Genomic DNA, 14,838 nt, shown 5'->3' with positions numbered 1-14,838 from the left:
ATATAGCTATAACAATTATAGTAAATCATTTGTGTTACCTACCTACAATAGTAAAGCAGGCCCCTGACAGCTTCTGAGCCCTGGTGCAGCTGCACCGGTTGCACCACTGATATTTATGCCAGTGTGTGCTGGTAATGATGGGTGTTCTCCTACAGTCCAAACTGTAAATGTGAATGCTTGGTCTGGAATAATAAGTGTCCTGCAAATAAATCTGGGCATCCTGTCACCAAACATCCCTCTAATGCTACCACTCTGCTTTAAAATGTGAATTTTCTATTGTTACATGGTGTTGGTACCCTGCCATTACAGTCAGCAATGTATCCTTTCTGTTGCATTTGCTGAAGTTGCAGGTTTCAGGTTGTTATTTGCAGTTATTCACTGTTGTCACACTATACTTTTATATGCATTGATGCAGGTAGCTTTTACATTTGCAGGTTTGTGTATAGAAGGCTGAAATCATCAAGGTATACCTATACTTTAAACTTTGAAAAAAAAAAGATTATACAGCAGACACAACTCCATTTGCAGTTGTGGATGTCAGTGCCACCCTATCCAAATGACAAAGTCTGTTCATCTGCTGTCATATGGATCTGAGTTACATATTTCAAAGATAAAGTAGGGGTTTAAAACCTTTTTCCTGAAGATAATTTTCACTCTCACTGGTTTTGAGATGTATTTAAAGACACAAATTTATTTTTAATGAAAAATATGTGTTAAAATAAACTTCAGCATTAAAATGTGGATTTTATTACTTATATTTTCATGTGGAGACATAACATTTCTCTGCTTCTACAATTTTTTAGTAGTTTTTGTACCAAACATCATTTTTCACAGTGTATATTCTGGTCTGCAGTGATTTGAAGATGTTTGTACTGTTTTTATCCCTCACATCAAACAAACCTATCATGCTGCAACTCTTATCTGGCTTTCGGTAACAAAAGCCAGCAGTGGAAAAACATGGAAGGTAGTCATTGCTGTGTAATAGCAGATCTGGTAGACTGAAAATTAGTCAACATGAAAAAAATGCCTGTGCTGGAAATGGAAAGCAAGCATAAATAGATTTTTATTTGGAACCACCAGATGACCCCGTTCAACCCCGGTGCAGGTACATTGTTCCTGTACAGGCAATTTCTAGCAATCTAAGCTGTCACAGCATTCACTGGAGCTCACAAGTAGCTCAATGCAATTTTGAGACCAAATGTGCCATACAGTGTCTGGTCTCTGGTGGATTGCAGGAAGGGCTTTACTCCTGTTTAGTCAGTGGCCCAAATCTTTATACCATCAGTTCATAGTACATACCGCACAAATAGATGTAGGTTACTGTATATGAAAAAGTGTTGACCTACAGTATTTTCCAAAAATAGATTTGATTTTAGTGTTACCATTTGTATGTCCTTGTAATGATGGATAATAGTATTCTGAAATATTACAATTAAAAGAAAAATTAAAAAAGTATTAACTACCACCTGACAGTCCACCTTCAAAACACAAACATACACACTTTTTAGAGATGATAGCGAAATGGCTCTATGCAGGGCACAAAATTAACACCAGCCACCAGCCAAATGCTGGTAAAATATGCAAGTGGCAGGTAGATTTGTTTCACTCACCAGCCAAAAAAATCAATGATAATCTATTGAGTGGCTGGTAAAATTTGGCTGGTGGACAAAAAAAGTTAATTTTGCACCTTGGCTCTAAGAATAGTCAGAGAGGAAAATTGCCTTTAGCTCCCCAAACAACAAAGCAAGACAAAAGCAACATACACAACAAGCAATATATAGAGCGAATGTGGCAACAAGACACCATCTAAACAAAAAATCCCATAGTACTGTGTAAAGCACACCATGGTACACAAGTTTTTAAAAAAGGCACAAAATAGTAGAACATGGCATAAAATAATGTGAAGCAAGACCTGCAGTTCAGCTTTTTGAGTTAAAAATGTTGATTGCACTTAGAATAAAGGACAGGGAAAATAAAGGATGAGAAATGTCTGTCAGGATGCTTAATGCTTTATCACCTGTCTTGATGTAATACAGTTCACTCAGCTTCATCTGGAGATTCACAATTACTTTGCTGGCAAGACCAAGTATTCTTGCCAACTTTTTCCTAAGCCTGCAGTTCAGCTGACTGGACCATGATGCCAGGTGAAATATTACAACATTCAATCAGGGATTTGTAAACAATTTCTACAATTGACTGAACTATTTGAAAACTGTTAAGTCTCCTAAGAAGATGAAGCCATGGTGTGCATGTCTTGAAAATATAGTTAGTATTTTCAGAGAAGCTCAATTGCAATGTTGGCCTGTCTTTCAGTTGGTCTATCACTTTGGTCTGGAACTATTAGACAGATTGACAAGAAATTCAGATATCCTTGGCCCCCAGAGAAAGAAGCCTAAAGTCTTTGGTGATCCAATAAATTTTCCCTTAGTGCCATCATCATGTTGACATTTTTCTTTTGTTAAATGTCTCAACAACTATTGGATGGATTGCCATAAAATTTGTAACAGATATTAGTGGTGCCCAGAGGATGAATTGTAAAAACCTTGGATCCCTCAATGTTAATCTAATTCCATCATCAGGTCAAAAGTTTAATTTATCCAAATTCCTGCATTGACTTCTTTTGCTCTGGGGTGCTGCCTGTTACTGACCATAATTGTGTTTTGTTCAACCTGTCTTTTAAGATTCTCCGGCCGGTAAAAGTTTAAAGTGGTCTCACATCTTAAATCATCTCACAGCTGAAAAGTTTTCTGCAGCCTTTGATCAAAGCGCAGTGTTGCGTTCTCATGCAGACGTAGATTGTCTTGTTCAGTCCTTTAACACATTGCTCCTCCGTTTTGGATAAAGTGGCTCCTTGTAAAATGTGATTTGTCCCCTCCTTAAATTCATCCCCCTGGTTAAATGACTATATTCGTTGTTTGCAGCGTAAATGTTGGAGGGCTGAGCAACTGTGGAAATCCATGAAGCTCCATGTTCACTGTCTTTACTATAAAGACTTATTAACCGAGTTAAACAACATGATTAAAGATGCAAGGGCTTCTTATTTTGTCAATTTTATTTTCACTAGTAAACGCAACCCAAAAGTCCTCTTTGACACTATTAACAACATTGTCACTCCTGCACCTCCTTATGTGCCTGTTTTGTCAAATAAGGATTGCAGTATTTTTCTCTCATTCTTTGTAGATAAGATTAGAGATGTCAAGGCTAGCATTACCCCCTCTCATGCTCCCCTCTACTTATGCAATTCGGCTGTCAATTTTTGACTGTTTTTCTCCCATTCCCTTGCAAAACCTCACTGATGGTGGGCAGTATGAAATCCTCCTCCAATCCTGTTGATATTTTACCCACGTCTGTGCATAAAATGCACTTGAGTCTATTGGTCCTTGCCTGGTCTCTATTATAAACAGCTCCTTGCAATCTGGCTGTGTCCCAGCTTATTTCAAACATGCAGTTGTTCAGCCTCTCCTGAAAAAAACGAACCTTGATCTGTACATTCCCAATAACTACAAGCCCATATCCAAGCTACCTTTTATTTTCTAAAAATTTTAGAAAAAGTTGTTGCCAAACAGCTCACTGCTATCTTGACTGCACACAACATTTTAGATAAGCTCAAAGCAGATTTCCCTGGACTGGATCACCTCCTGTCTCTTGGAGAGATGTTTTTTTGTGTCATTGGTCCTTACATGTCTAAAACTGCTGCTCTTTCCTGTGGTGTGCCTCAAGGTTCTGTCTTAGATCCTATTTCATTTGCTTTATATATGCTTCCCTTAGGTTAAATTATTAGCAAATTTAGAGATGTATCCTATCACTGTTACGCTGATGATATTCAGCTCTATGTCTCTTTTAAGCCTGACAACTCTGACAAACTGTGTTGTTCAACTGTCTGATTGCCTTTAAGGACTGGATGTCTAACAACTTTTTACAGCTTAATACAGACAAGACGGAGGTTCTTATCATAGCCTCAGACAGTATAGCTTCCAAGGTTGCGCAGAGTATTGGGTCATTTTCCTCAGCTTTTTGGTCTAATTTAAGAAATCTCTGTGTTATATTTGATCAGACTATGCATTTCAATCAGCATATTAAATCATTGACCTGTACATGTTTTTTCCAACTAAGAAATATTGCAAAACTCTGTCATATCACAACCAGAGCTAGAGATGATTATTCATGCTTTCATATCATCCCGGCTGGACTATTGTAATTCCATTTTAACTTGTCTCAGCAAGTCATCTCTGAACCTTCTACAAATGGTCCAGAATGCTGCTGCAAGACTGTTAACCAGGTCCAGGAGGACGACTTACATCATACCCATTTTATGTTCTTTACATTGGCTTCCCATTGGGTTTAGGATTCATTTTAAGGTTCTTGTTTTCACTTATAGAGCCCTGCATGGACAAGCACCTGAGTGCATTTGTGACCTTCTCCATCCCTATATCGCCAGTAGGTCACTTAAGTCTTTTGACCAGGGCCTACTGGTTGTCCCTCACTCTTGACTGAAAACAAAAGGTGATCATGCCTTTGAAGTAGTGGCTCCAACACTATTGAAGTCTCTTCCTCTAGACATACAGTCTGCGGTCTCTCTAGAAGCCTTTAAAAAAACAACTGAAGACCCATCTTTTCAAATGGCCTTTGTCTCACCTTAAGATGTCTAACGATTGTGTTTCTTTTGGTGTATCCTGTTGCCTGTGTTTTGTTTGTATGTTTTTTTCTTTAACTTTTATCTTGTGGTTTATGTTGGTTTTTTATTGTTTGTCTGTTTTATGGTCTTATTTTAACTTTTTTTTCTTGTGAAGCACTTGGTGAATTTTATTTCTGTGAAAGGTGCTGTACTAAATAAACTTATCATTATATTATTATATATAGCCTTACAGAGTAGCTAACATAATTCCACAGACAATGCCACAAATACTGTGTAAACTATCCACCCCTCAAGCACCCCTCTTTCTTCCCAGTCTCCCTCTGACCACTGTTTGATTGACAGTGCCATGACTTTCCTGTTATTTTATACCCACCTGTTAAAGCTGGACAACTCCTGTCTTCACTGTCTGGCTGTCGTATGCTTTATTCAAAGATAGACACAGGAAAGGACACTGGCTTCCACTGTACCACTGAGTTTATGATAAAAGATCAGTTGATTTCATTAAATTAATCCTTAGATTGTACCATGAATGTGGACACATTTAGGAAAAAAAAATTCAAATTTGCAATTATGCACATAAAATTCAAGTCAGAGAAATGAATTGATTTTAGAATAAAGCTAAATGCTTTCAAAACTTTCATGTTAATATTATATTCAACAGAGATAAAAACTGAGGCTTGGATGCCATGAAGAGACAGAAAAAATAGGATAAAAGAGGAGAACCAAGCAGGACTCGAGGTCAGCTCATTTGATTTTTGCTTCATTCCATTTAAAGTCTGAACAGACATTGCAATTTTTAACAGCACAACCTTCGCTCTGTTATGATGAATATGGGGCCCCTCCAATGTCAAAAGACTTTCAATATTGAATTGTATAAAAACAAATTTGCTGAATTAAAATATTCTTTATTATAAGACAACTTGACACTGAATTTATGTGATTATGCCTTCAGATTTGCGAATTATGTGGTTAATTTGTCAAAACAGAGGAGCTGATGAAATCTTTAAAGCATAAAAGGGCTTAGAAAATCAACAAATAAATGATTAATGTTAATATATGTTAATGTAATAATAATATAGCTGTTAAAGCAACAGCAATCTGCAACCACACTGCTAGATGCCACTAAATCCTACACACCGCACCACACAATGTACCCAATTCGACCCAAATCCAATGTTTCATTCAATTTGTGATAGTGATGGTGAGAGGGTTTGCCTAGTTTCATAACTTATATAAAATTATTCCTTGTGGTCGCTGTGTTTATGCTGCTTCATTCACCATGACAGAGAGCAGCCGGGGTTGTGGTTAGCAGAGAGGGTTTGCAGGGGAAATATCTTTTCTGGATGTCAGCTATGGCGAAGCCTATTGAGTCACTTCAAGCCTACACATGTAGCTAGTGTAACCCAGTAACACAGAAGTATGAATCAAGCTCAAATGTGCCATAAAACCAAAACAACAAGCTGAAAGACATGAAAACACTCCATAGAGCTGGAGGGAACAACAGAGTTGGGTGATATTTCTCTGTGGCTTTGGTACAATTGCTGCTTCCACATTAGACATAGTCATTTGATCATTCTTAGTTAAAAAATATTGATTTGTGCAGCTTTAAATAGAGATGAAGGTCCATATGACAATGAGTTGAAGGTGTATTTGTATGTTCTTTACCATTTTGTTTTGTATGTATGTTATATTTGAATGAATTTGAATCACTGAGTGCTGAGATTCACCTCAGGCACTACACTGGACCTAAAATTATTTTTGGAGAAGGACGCAGTGCTCTTGCCACTTTTTGAGGTTTAGCCTGTACTATTTAATGATGAAAGAGGTGTGACATGAAAAAATACACCGATGAACCCATTCGAAGAAGGCAGTTCATGAATGTCCTTAAAATTTTGTGGTCTACCATTTGAACAGATGTGACAGAGGAAGGCAGGCAGGTTTACCACTGATTATCTATTGTCAGCCATGCCTTAATTATGTTTGGGAAAGGATGGCAGATACTCCCATCTCAGATGAGAGTCAGATTAAAGAGAAAAAAAAACGAAGAGAAGAAAAGCGCTAAGTGAATGTGCAGACACCTCTGTAGGCCAAGAGCCTTAAAAAACACAAAAAATGGAGAATAAGTGAGACTGAATCCAAAACACCTAAAACAAAAAGTCTATTGAGCAGACGTGAAGAAAAAGTAATTTATTGCCATTGCACCTTTAGAAAAACTGAATTTCAGAAAGGTTTCATTTTCATACATAACAAGTTCAGTAATTTTGCTCTTTCATTATTCTTTTTCAGTTACTTGTTGAGAAGGGAGGTTTTTGACAGATATTTCAGTGCATCTACATCAAAGCCACTTTTAATCAAGTGCAATGAGACTGAACTAAGATTGATCAGTTTAGTAATGACCAAAAAAGTTTGTTATGGCATGTCTAATGCTGTGTTCCATGCAACAATTCACATGGCTGACTGTGAGATTTGATTTGTATTCTGGCAGGCAGTATATGAATATCTGCAACGTCAACAGAGATTAATTGGATACATTAACGAAATGGAGAGGATAAAAATAGATAAGATTTTCGCACATAATATTTTACATCAGTTTAGTCAGAATATTACACACAGTAGCCTACCAAGTACTATAATTGTCACATTTCTGATGTTTCCTATGTCATTCACTAATATAGCCTAAGTTAACAGTCTTAACATTATTCGAAAACTTCTGTGGATGCTGCCATATTGAGTGACAGCAGAGTATCTGCTTCTCTGTGAAGTCTGGGTGCATGAAATCGCAGTTGGAGCTCCAAGTTCCGAGTTGTCTGGAAGGCAGCATTAGTAAAGCCTCATGTCAAACCAGTCACGTCTAATGTCTTGTCAAAGTAGGTCAATAGTTACAAGTCTTCATCAGCACAGTGCAATTCAAGTCAATTGCAAGTCTTTCAAGGTGAGTTCAGACAGAAAGCGAAGACTTGTGTCCTTCACACTAATTTGAATGCAATTTTCACAATTTTTGTGTTTATTTTCTCTCAAACAGCCGATGCACCAACTGTGCATTAGCTGTAAGCTAGCTACCAATGGACATGTCAACAGTGTGGGAGTGTGCCTGTGTGTTTCTGTGGCAGCTCATTTGTTTATGAAACAGGTTCATAAAGATAACCATACATTGCCTGTCCATTTTGGCTTGGAGTCAGGTGTACCTGATAAGGACTGTGTTACACATTCAAAAGCTCTGGAAAGAGCTAGTAGTTGGACCTCTCCTGAAGTTGGGAATGTTTTGTCAAACTACAATATCCACACTCAAGGGTAAATTTTCTGAGTGCATCTGCTGACCATGTGATACAGTTGAAAGCTTCGTCAAAAGCTTGTAAGCAGACCCTGAGGTTAGATTGTTTTGTCCAAACTCTGTTAGCAGTGCTTGTTTACATGAGTGAAACCAACACTTTTCAATGCATAGGCCTAATAGCAAAATATGCAAGATGTGTAGCTAAGCATGGTCTGTCTGGTGTTATTTTATTTATTTTTTCCTGCTTTTGCATTTTACCAGGTTAAAACCTGTGACTGCTGTTTTTACTTTCAAGTGTCAGGTAAGTCAAGTGACAAAGCAGTCAAGTCCAAGTCTAATATACATTTTAGTGACCTAAATCTGAGTTGAGTCGAAGTCTTGAGTCTCAAATCTACAGCTCTGGTCTTGAAAGTAACGATCCAAGTTTATAATTTAGCTAATTCCAATACGTATTTCTCTAACTTTTCTAGATAATAAAATAATCTGTATTTGAATGAAGAGAGGATTGGAAACAAAATGAGTGGAGAAGAGAGGAGAGGATGGTTTCTTTTTGTAGACAGAGTTGGCACAGCTCCATGTTAACGCACATACACAGACTTAAACCATTCGGGGTCTGTGTGCGAGAGATATGCATGTCCATGTTCAGTCTCAAGGTCGGAGCTATGGTAGAAAACTGCTGTGTGTGTGTGAGGGTGTTTATATTTAAAAAAAGACAGATAGGGAGGGAAAGTTTTGTGTGCGTTATTTCTCTCATGCATACTCAGGTCTGAGGTATGCAACCTGGTGTGGGAGTGTATAAACACACATGCGCACAAATATGCACTTCTGCATACTCTACACACTCACACACACAGTTAGTTAGAAACATACTTGAAGCCAGTTTTGCAGCTCTTCATTCAACACACTGGAACATTGGGTGTTGTGCTTGCTGGTGCGGACAGATGTTGCAGAGTTGTCCAACAACTAGCTGAAGGAAACTCATGACTGAAAGCAGCCTGACCTGACACTCTGCCAAGGAAAGATTCAGATGGATAGATGAAGCCACTAATTATCATTCATGCAATCATGACAATAGTTTCTTTTAAAAGCTGGTTGTTGCTCAACTTTCTGTCAGTGTATTGGTGAATCTGAATCAAATATACAACTAACAGTTTGGATTGGGCACTTTCTTTGTAAGAAGAATGTTTTCCAACAGTGTCCAAAACCAGAATTTTGTTACAGGAAATGAGATGAATTGTGTAATCTTTCTGTGACACAGTTGATGTGTATTTCTACATAAAACTCACACCTTGTGCAACTTTTTCCTGAAGAACTGAACCGCATCTCATCAGCTCATGCATGCTCACAACAAAGCTTCCCTAAATGAAACCACATGCAAATGCATGTACTGTAAACCTGCATGTTTGGTTTGACTGCACTGCAACACAAACAAGCATGGTGTTGTAGACTGACTGGAGATGATCAGACTCTTCAGTTTTTCCCATAAGCCTGTCCCCACTATAGAGGATTTGAGGGAAGCAGCTGAATTTTATTTTTGCAGCAAGTATTAAGCCAACTTTATATTTTGTTTATCTGCCAGTTTATGTGCATGCCTACATAGGCTACGTGACAAAAGCCATGGCCAAGAATGTTAAATTTAACCCAGAATATCAAGTCCTAGTTGTGATGTTGTTGTTTCTAGGTCTACGTGTACTGCTTTCTGAAGGCGTAAACCTTCTCACATTATTTCCTCAGTAATCGTACTTTTATCAGTCATGTAGGTGTTGTGTACAAATTATGTTCTAATTTCTTAATAACAGTTTTTAATGTCTTGGCACACTGGCACTTTGCACATCTATTCCCATCTATGAGAGCCTGTCTGCTCAGCCATCAGGAGGAAGGGTTAGTCCACACTTCAACTGTAGCCATTTTTCTCACATTTGCTCACAGTGCTCACAGATTCAGCCAAGGCACACACAGTTGGTTGTGTTTTTGTCCAGCGACTGGCTTTGCTGAAAGCTGTGAACCTGATTTAAAGTGATAATCTGCTAGATCAGTGTTCAGTTTTGTTCTGTTTTTCTGTTGCTGAGTAGAATTTTTTTTGAAGTTAAGACTCACACTGGCTGTTTAGAACAGCAGATAAAGGAAATAAAAGCTGCTATGATCAGGTTACATGTTGATCTAAAACAATAGGAGATAGAAAGTGGCAAAAGTGACACTGAATGACATGCTGAAGTGACAGATTATTACTTTTAGAGGTGTTATTTTTTGGTGTAGCAGCTGTTGCATAGAGCTTTGAAGAATCAGCATTATCAAGGTGTTTGTGTTTGTGTGTACTTGTATGTCTATCTTTATGAGGACCCATTTGACATTTTTGGACAATGAGGACATTTTGGTCCGTGCCCACTTTAGGGGCAACCTTCAGAGGGCTATTTGAGGGTTAAGGCTTGGCTTTAGGGTAAAGCTTAGAACTGGGTTCAGTTAAAGTCATGGTAAGGGTTAGGGAATGCGTTATGTCAATGAGGGTCCTCACAAGTATATAGTACATATGTACAGTGTGTGTGTGTGTGTGTGTTTCTGGTCCAGCTTGGTCTATAAGGCTGGCACTGCCCACTTGTCTCCGCTGCTGTTACCATGACAATGCCCACCATGCCAGGCCAACACCATATGGTTGCTATGGTAACATTCCATTTTTTTGGCTAATGCCGGTGAGCCAGGTGTATCTGCCAGCTGGTAACGACAGGTGGATGGTGGGAGTGAGTGTGTGTGTGTATGAGTGTGTTGTGTCTGTTTTAGAGCAGATAACCAAAAATGTTGAGCCTCCAGGAGACAGAAGACAGAATAAGGCAGAGCACAGCAATTGAATAGAGCAGAATGTGTTTTTACTGATTCCCAAAGACTGCTATTTGGACACATCCATTCATCAATTTCCATCCCATGATTGTGGACCATGAAGAAACACCCACTGTAAGACCCTGATATATTCAACCAACAGTTGACCATTGGGCACTTTTGGCCTAAAAATGCCCTAAGTGTTCTAAATGTACTTTGAAGAACGAATACAAAGTATAAAGACCATCTTTTCACCCAAGCGTAACCTTGAGTGCAACTTTTAACAGAGGACGTGAGGATGACACAGCTGTCATTCTTTGTAGGAGAAAGTCCTTGAATTTTTGAAGCCCTGGTTTGTTGGGTGCTTAAGAAGAAGTTTGAGCATTTTTTTAAATTTACAGAATCAGAAAAAGACTTGCTTGTCCATTACAAGGTGATAGAAAGTTGTCATTGTCGTAGCTCACAAGTAGACCAACGTTAACCGTGTTATAACATGTCATAATACCAAAATGTCAACTTTAAAGCAGCTATAATCAACATTTTTATAATAACAATATATCAAATGTGTAATGTAAGAAGTGTTGCTCTGCTTTACGGACCTTTATAGTGAGTTTCAGCTCATTTTTTATCTGTTTGGCAGCAACTTTATTGTTTTGATTCACTATCACCACTCATAGCATTGTTTTTGGCGGCAGCAGCTCTTTCCATATCAACAAAGCTGATAATATGTCTGATACTGGTGTAATGAGTACAATAAACAAGAAGAACCATCAACTAATGATACAGAGCAACAATGACTGAAGGACTGGCTCACTTACTTGTGTCAACTGGCAACAACTTTTGGGTTTTGATGTAAGATGTTTGTTAGAAAGCAGCGTCAACAGATTGCAACATATCAAATTCCCTGCATTGTTGACATGATTCTACATACTCTATGGCTCCTTGCACTGTTTGATCAACCAGTTTTAACTGATGATTCAGCTCAAGATGTTGCACTGTTGAATTCTTTGATGCAGTACAGACTGCTCTCTAATCTAGAATAGGTTCCAGCACCCTGGTGAATCTGAACACAGATAAGTGGCTATAGAGGATGGATTGATGGATGAAATGGTGTTTGGCAGTGATTTCATAACTATATAGTCTTCCTGAAGGTGTAACATCATTCTCAGTCGAAATCTCCCTCATGAGAGTTGGATCATCACAAAAGGAGGTGGAGGTGGATGTGAAGGCGAGGCCACAGTACTGAAAAGACAGCCAAGGGCAGATAAACAGGGAGTATATTAGAATTATTGTTTGTTGGACTAGGTGGAAAGATTTGTTTGGTTAGATGTGTTAAATGTGCAGGAAATAACTGCATTTTGTGGAAAATCTATGACTGTGTCCCAATTCCACACTACATATTACCTGTGTAAACTGTATAACTGTACAGCCTACAGAACATCCTGACTTTGTTGAGTATACTTAAAGATCCCTTTCAGACATATTTTAAGATATCTAAAATACTCTGCTTGGAATAATAGTCTGTGTCTCATATGGGTTTTCCACAAAAGAAAAGTTCAATTACCTCATTAAAATCCTTAAAATTACATTTACTCCTCTCTAATTGAAAAATCCTGAATTTATGATAATATATATATTGTTCATTTCAAAAGTTTAACGACAAGATGTCTCTGTCATCACTGAAAAGTCTCAGTCATTCTCAATGTTTGTGCACTGGCAACTTCAGGTTTCCACATCACACTTATGTAAGTTGCACGACTGGCTCCAAACTAGTTGTGTTGTCACAACAGGTAACACTTTAAACTCAGATTTTTGATGAGCTCAGAGAAACTTTCTTTCTTCAGCAGGTGAATGTGAAACCAGCCTTCTAGTGTCAAACTCTGCACATAAATCATTCTGCACAGTCAAACATCCAACTGAAGTAACAACCAGAGAAACACATGTTTGAGTGGCGGGAGACTTTAATTCTGCCAACACTACAAAACTTGTTTAGAATTAGCACTTAGCTTGGAGCTGCAACACAATGTCTCTTTGGAAATGTACACAAAGGAAGATAGTCTTTCTAGTTTTAGAAATAAACTAATATTTTTTAAAATTAAATATTGAGTTCACTCTTTGATCACTAACTGGATGATGTGACTCCCCAAGGACCATGTAGTGTATAAAGAATGAGTGAGTCCCAAACTTGGGGTCAGAGGGTTTGTAATTGACATTCACAGCATGCCAGAGAGGACAGAGAACATGAAAAATTACATCAAGATTAGGAGCCTGTGTAAGAGTTTGCTCTTGCCAGAGGAGAGGTGTATGTGTGTCCCTGCTTTTTGCCTTTGCGTGTGTGTCTCTCTGCATGTCACCATAGCTGTGTGTGCTTACATGTACGCTATAAGTATTTGTGTGTGTTGCTGTGTGTTGCTGTGTGTGTGTGTCTTTGCCCATGGAGAGGAGGTAAATTCATATCAGAGTGTTTTTGCTACAGGCATGGTAATTATGGCAGTTTTTAATAACTATGCTTTATAATCATTTAGCACTGATGATGCACACACACACAGACACACACACACACACACACACAAGAACACAAACACACACACAAGAACACAAACACACACACACACACACACACACACACATCTCTTGAGGCACTAATGAATTTAGATGTGATAGGCACTGAAGCTGAACTTAAGGGAGGGGGGCAAAGCGAGATAGATGGATAAGGAGCGAGGAAGGCCAAGAGACAGAGAGGCGGGGAAACTTTGTTTTTAATGTTACAAAATAACAATTTCTAAATGATAATATTGCACTGCACGGATCATTTCTCATCACTGTGTTCAGGGAAAAAAAGATCACTGCTTCAATGAGTATGAGCTGATTCTGATGTTACCACAAGAATGTGGTAAAAAACAAACAAAACAAATATCTTTAAATTACTTATTCGTATGAGAGCATGAGTGTAGATAATTGTGGCCCGGAAGAGCTACACTTGTAATTGACAGATCATATTAAATAAAAATTTCCACAAATGAAAAGTCTTTATAAATGTCACCCCCTGTTGATTAATGGAACAAGAAACAAGATAAGTAATGTTTTGCTTTCTCTCACATTTCCATGTAAAATACTGGATAGTTTTAGCTCTTCAGGCCTCTGACAGTTATTAACATGAAGCAATGACTCTTTGGTTGAACAACTCACAACTCAAAGGCATTTTTGACCTGTGATGAAGGGTTGGCAAGCAGACACAGCTTATATTTTAGGGGGTCACCAGCCTGTTAAAAGGTTGGGAACCACTAGATGAATCAACCAGCTGATTTAAGTATCATTCAGTCACAAAACACAAGTCTAAAGTTGGTTAGGAGAAATGATAACCTTGTCACTTTTGACCAAAAGTGTTTACCGACAGAGCAGGAAGATTACATTCCATCTCTCTAAAAATCATGAAGAGATCATGAAGCAGACGCTTGTAGATTTTGCTCTGTTTTTCTTCAAAACAAATGCATGGTTTTGGTGATTTGCACGTGAAGATACCTTTATTAACATTGTTTATTACATTTATAAAAATCATGCAGGGTAAAAATTGCCCTGGAAAGTTTTTAGCTTAGACATAACTGTAATTCCAAATCCATTTTGGTGTCTATATTTCAATTAAAGGACATCCTGAACATATTTTTTGGGAAAAGCTGTACAAAAGTGGTTTGAAGATGAAATCCTTTCTATACACTAAAGCTACTGTTCAGGTTTATAAGCAAGGTTCCACCGCAGCAATGGCGGATTACTGACTTCCTCCATCTTCTCCAGATTAGTCTATCACTGGAGTTTTCTATGTTTCTGCTCCTCCACTCCATTCTCCTCTGTGAGCTTTCAGTTTGAGAGAAGGAGAAATATTTTCAGATAAATAAATCATCTTCCTCTCCTCTCCTCTCCTCTCCTCTCCTCTCCTCTCCTCTCCTCTCCTCTCCTCTCCTCTACTCTCCTCTCTTCTCTTCTCTTCTCCTCTCCTCTCCTCTCCTCTCCTCTCCTCTCTTCTCCTCTCCTCTTTCCTCATAGGTTTAGACAGGTACTGAGAGTGGCAGAGCTGAGTGAATTGGTTGCTGAGATGGGTCATTAGCTTTTCGCCCTCGCCATC

General features: G+C 38.3%; 1 long non-coding RNA gene across 2 annotated transcripts; it reads left to right on the top strand.

Annotated features, from left to right (window-relative positions):
* The first annotated feature begins 2,936 nt into the window (after positions 1-2,936).
* Positions 2,937-13,570, top strand: LOC122999549. Of its 2 annotated transcripts, none has more exons than XR_006407775.1 (4): positions 2,937-3,345; positions 4,566-4,571; positions 9,166-9,170; positions 13,561-13,570. It is a non-coding gene; the product is annotated as an uncharacterized LOC122999549 (long non-coding RNA). The 2 variants fall into 2 exon arrangements; XR_006407774.1 differs by having other exon boundaries at positions 2,951-3,349.
* Positions 13,571-14,838: the final 1,268 nt, after the last annotated feature.

The sequence above is a fragment of the Thunnus albacares genome, chromosome 16 (genome assembly GCF_914725855.1).
Source record: "Thunnus albacares chromosome 16, fThuAlb1.1, whole genome shotgun sequence".
Lineage (NCBI taxonomy): Eukaryota > Metazoa > Chordata > Actinopteri > Scombriformes > Scombridae > Thunnus > Thunnus albacares.
The sequence above is the reverse complement of the archived record's forward strand: the minus strand, read 5'-3'. Positions and strand labels throughout refer to the sequence as shown.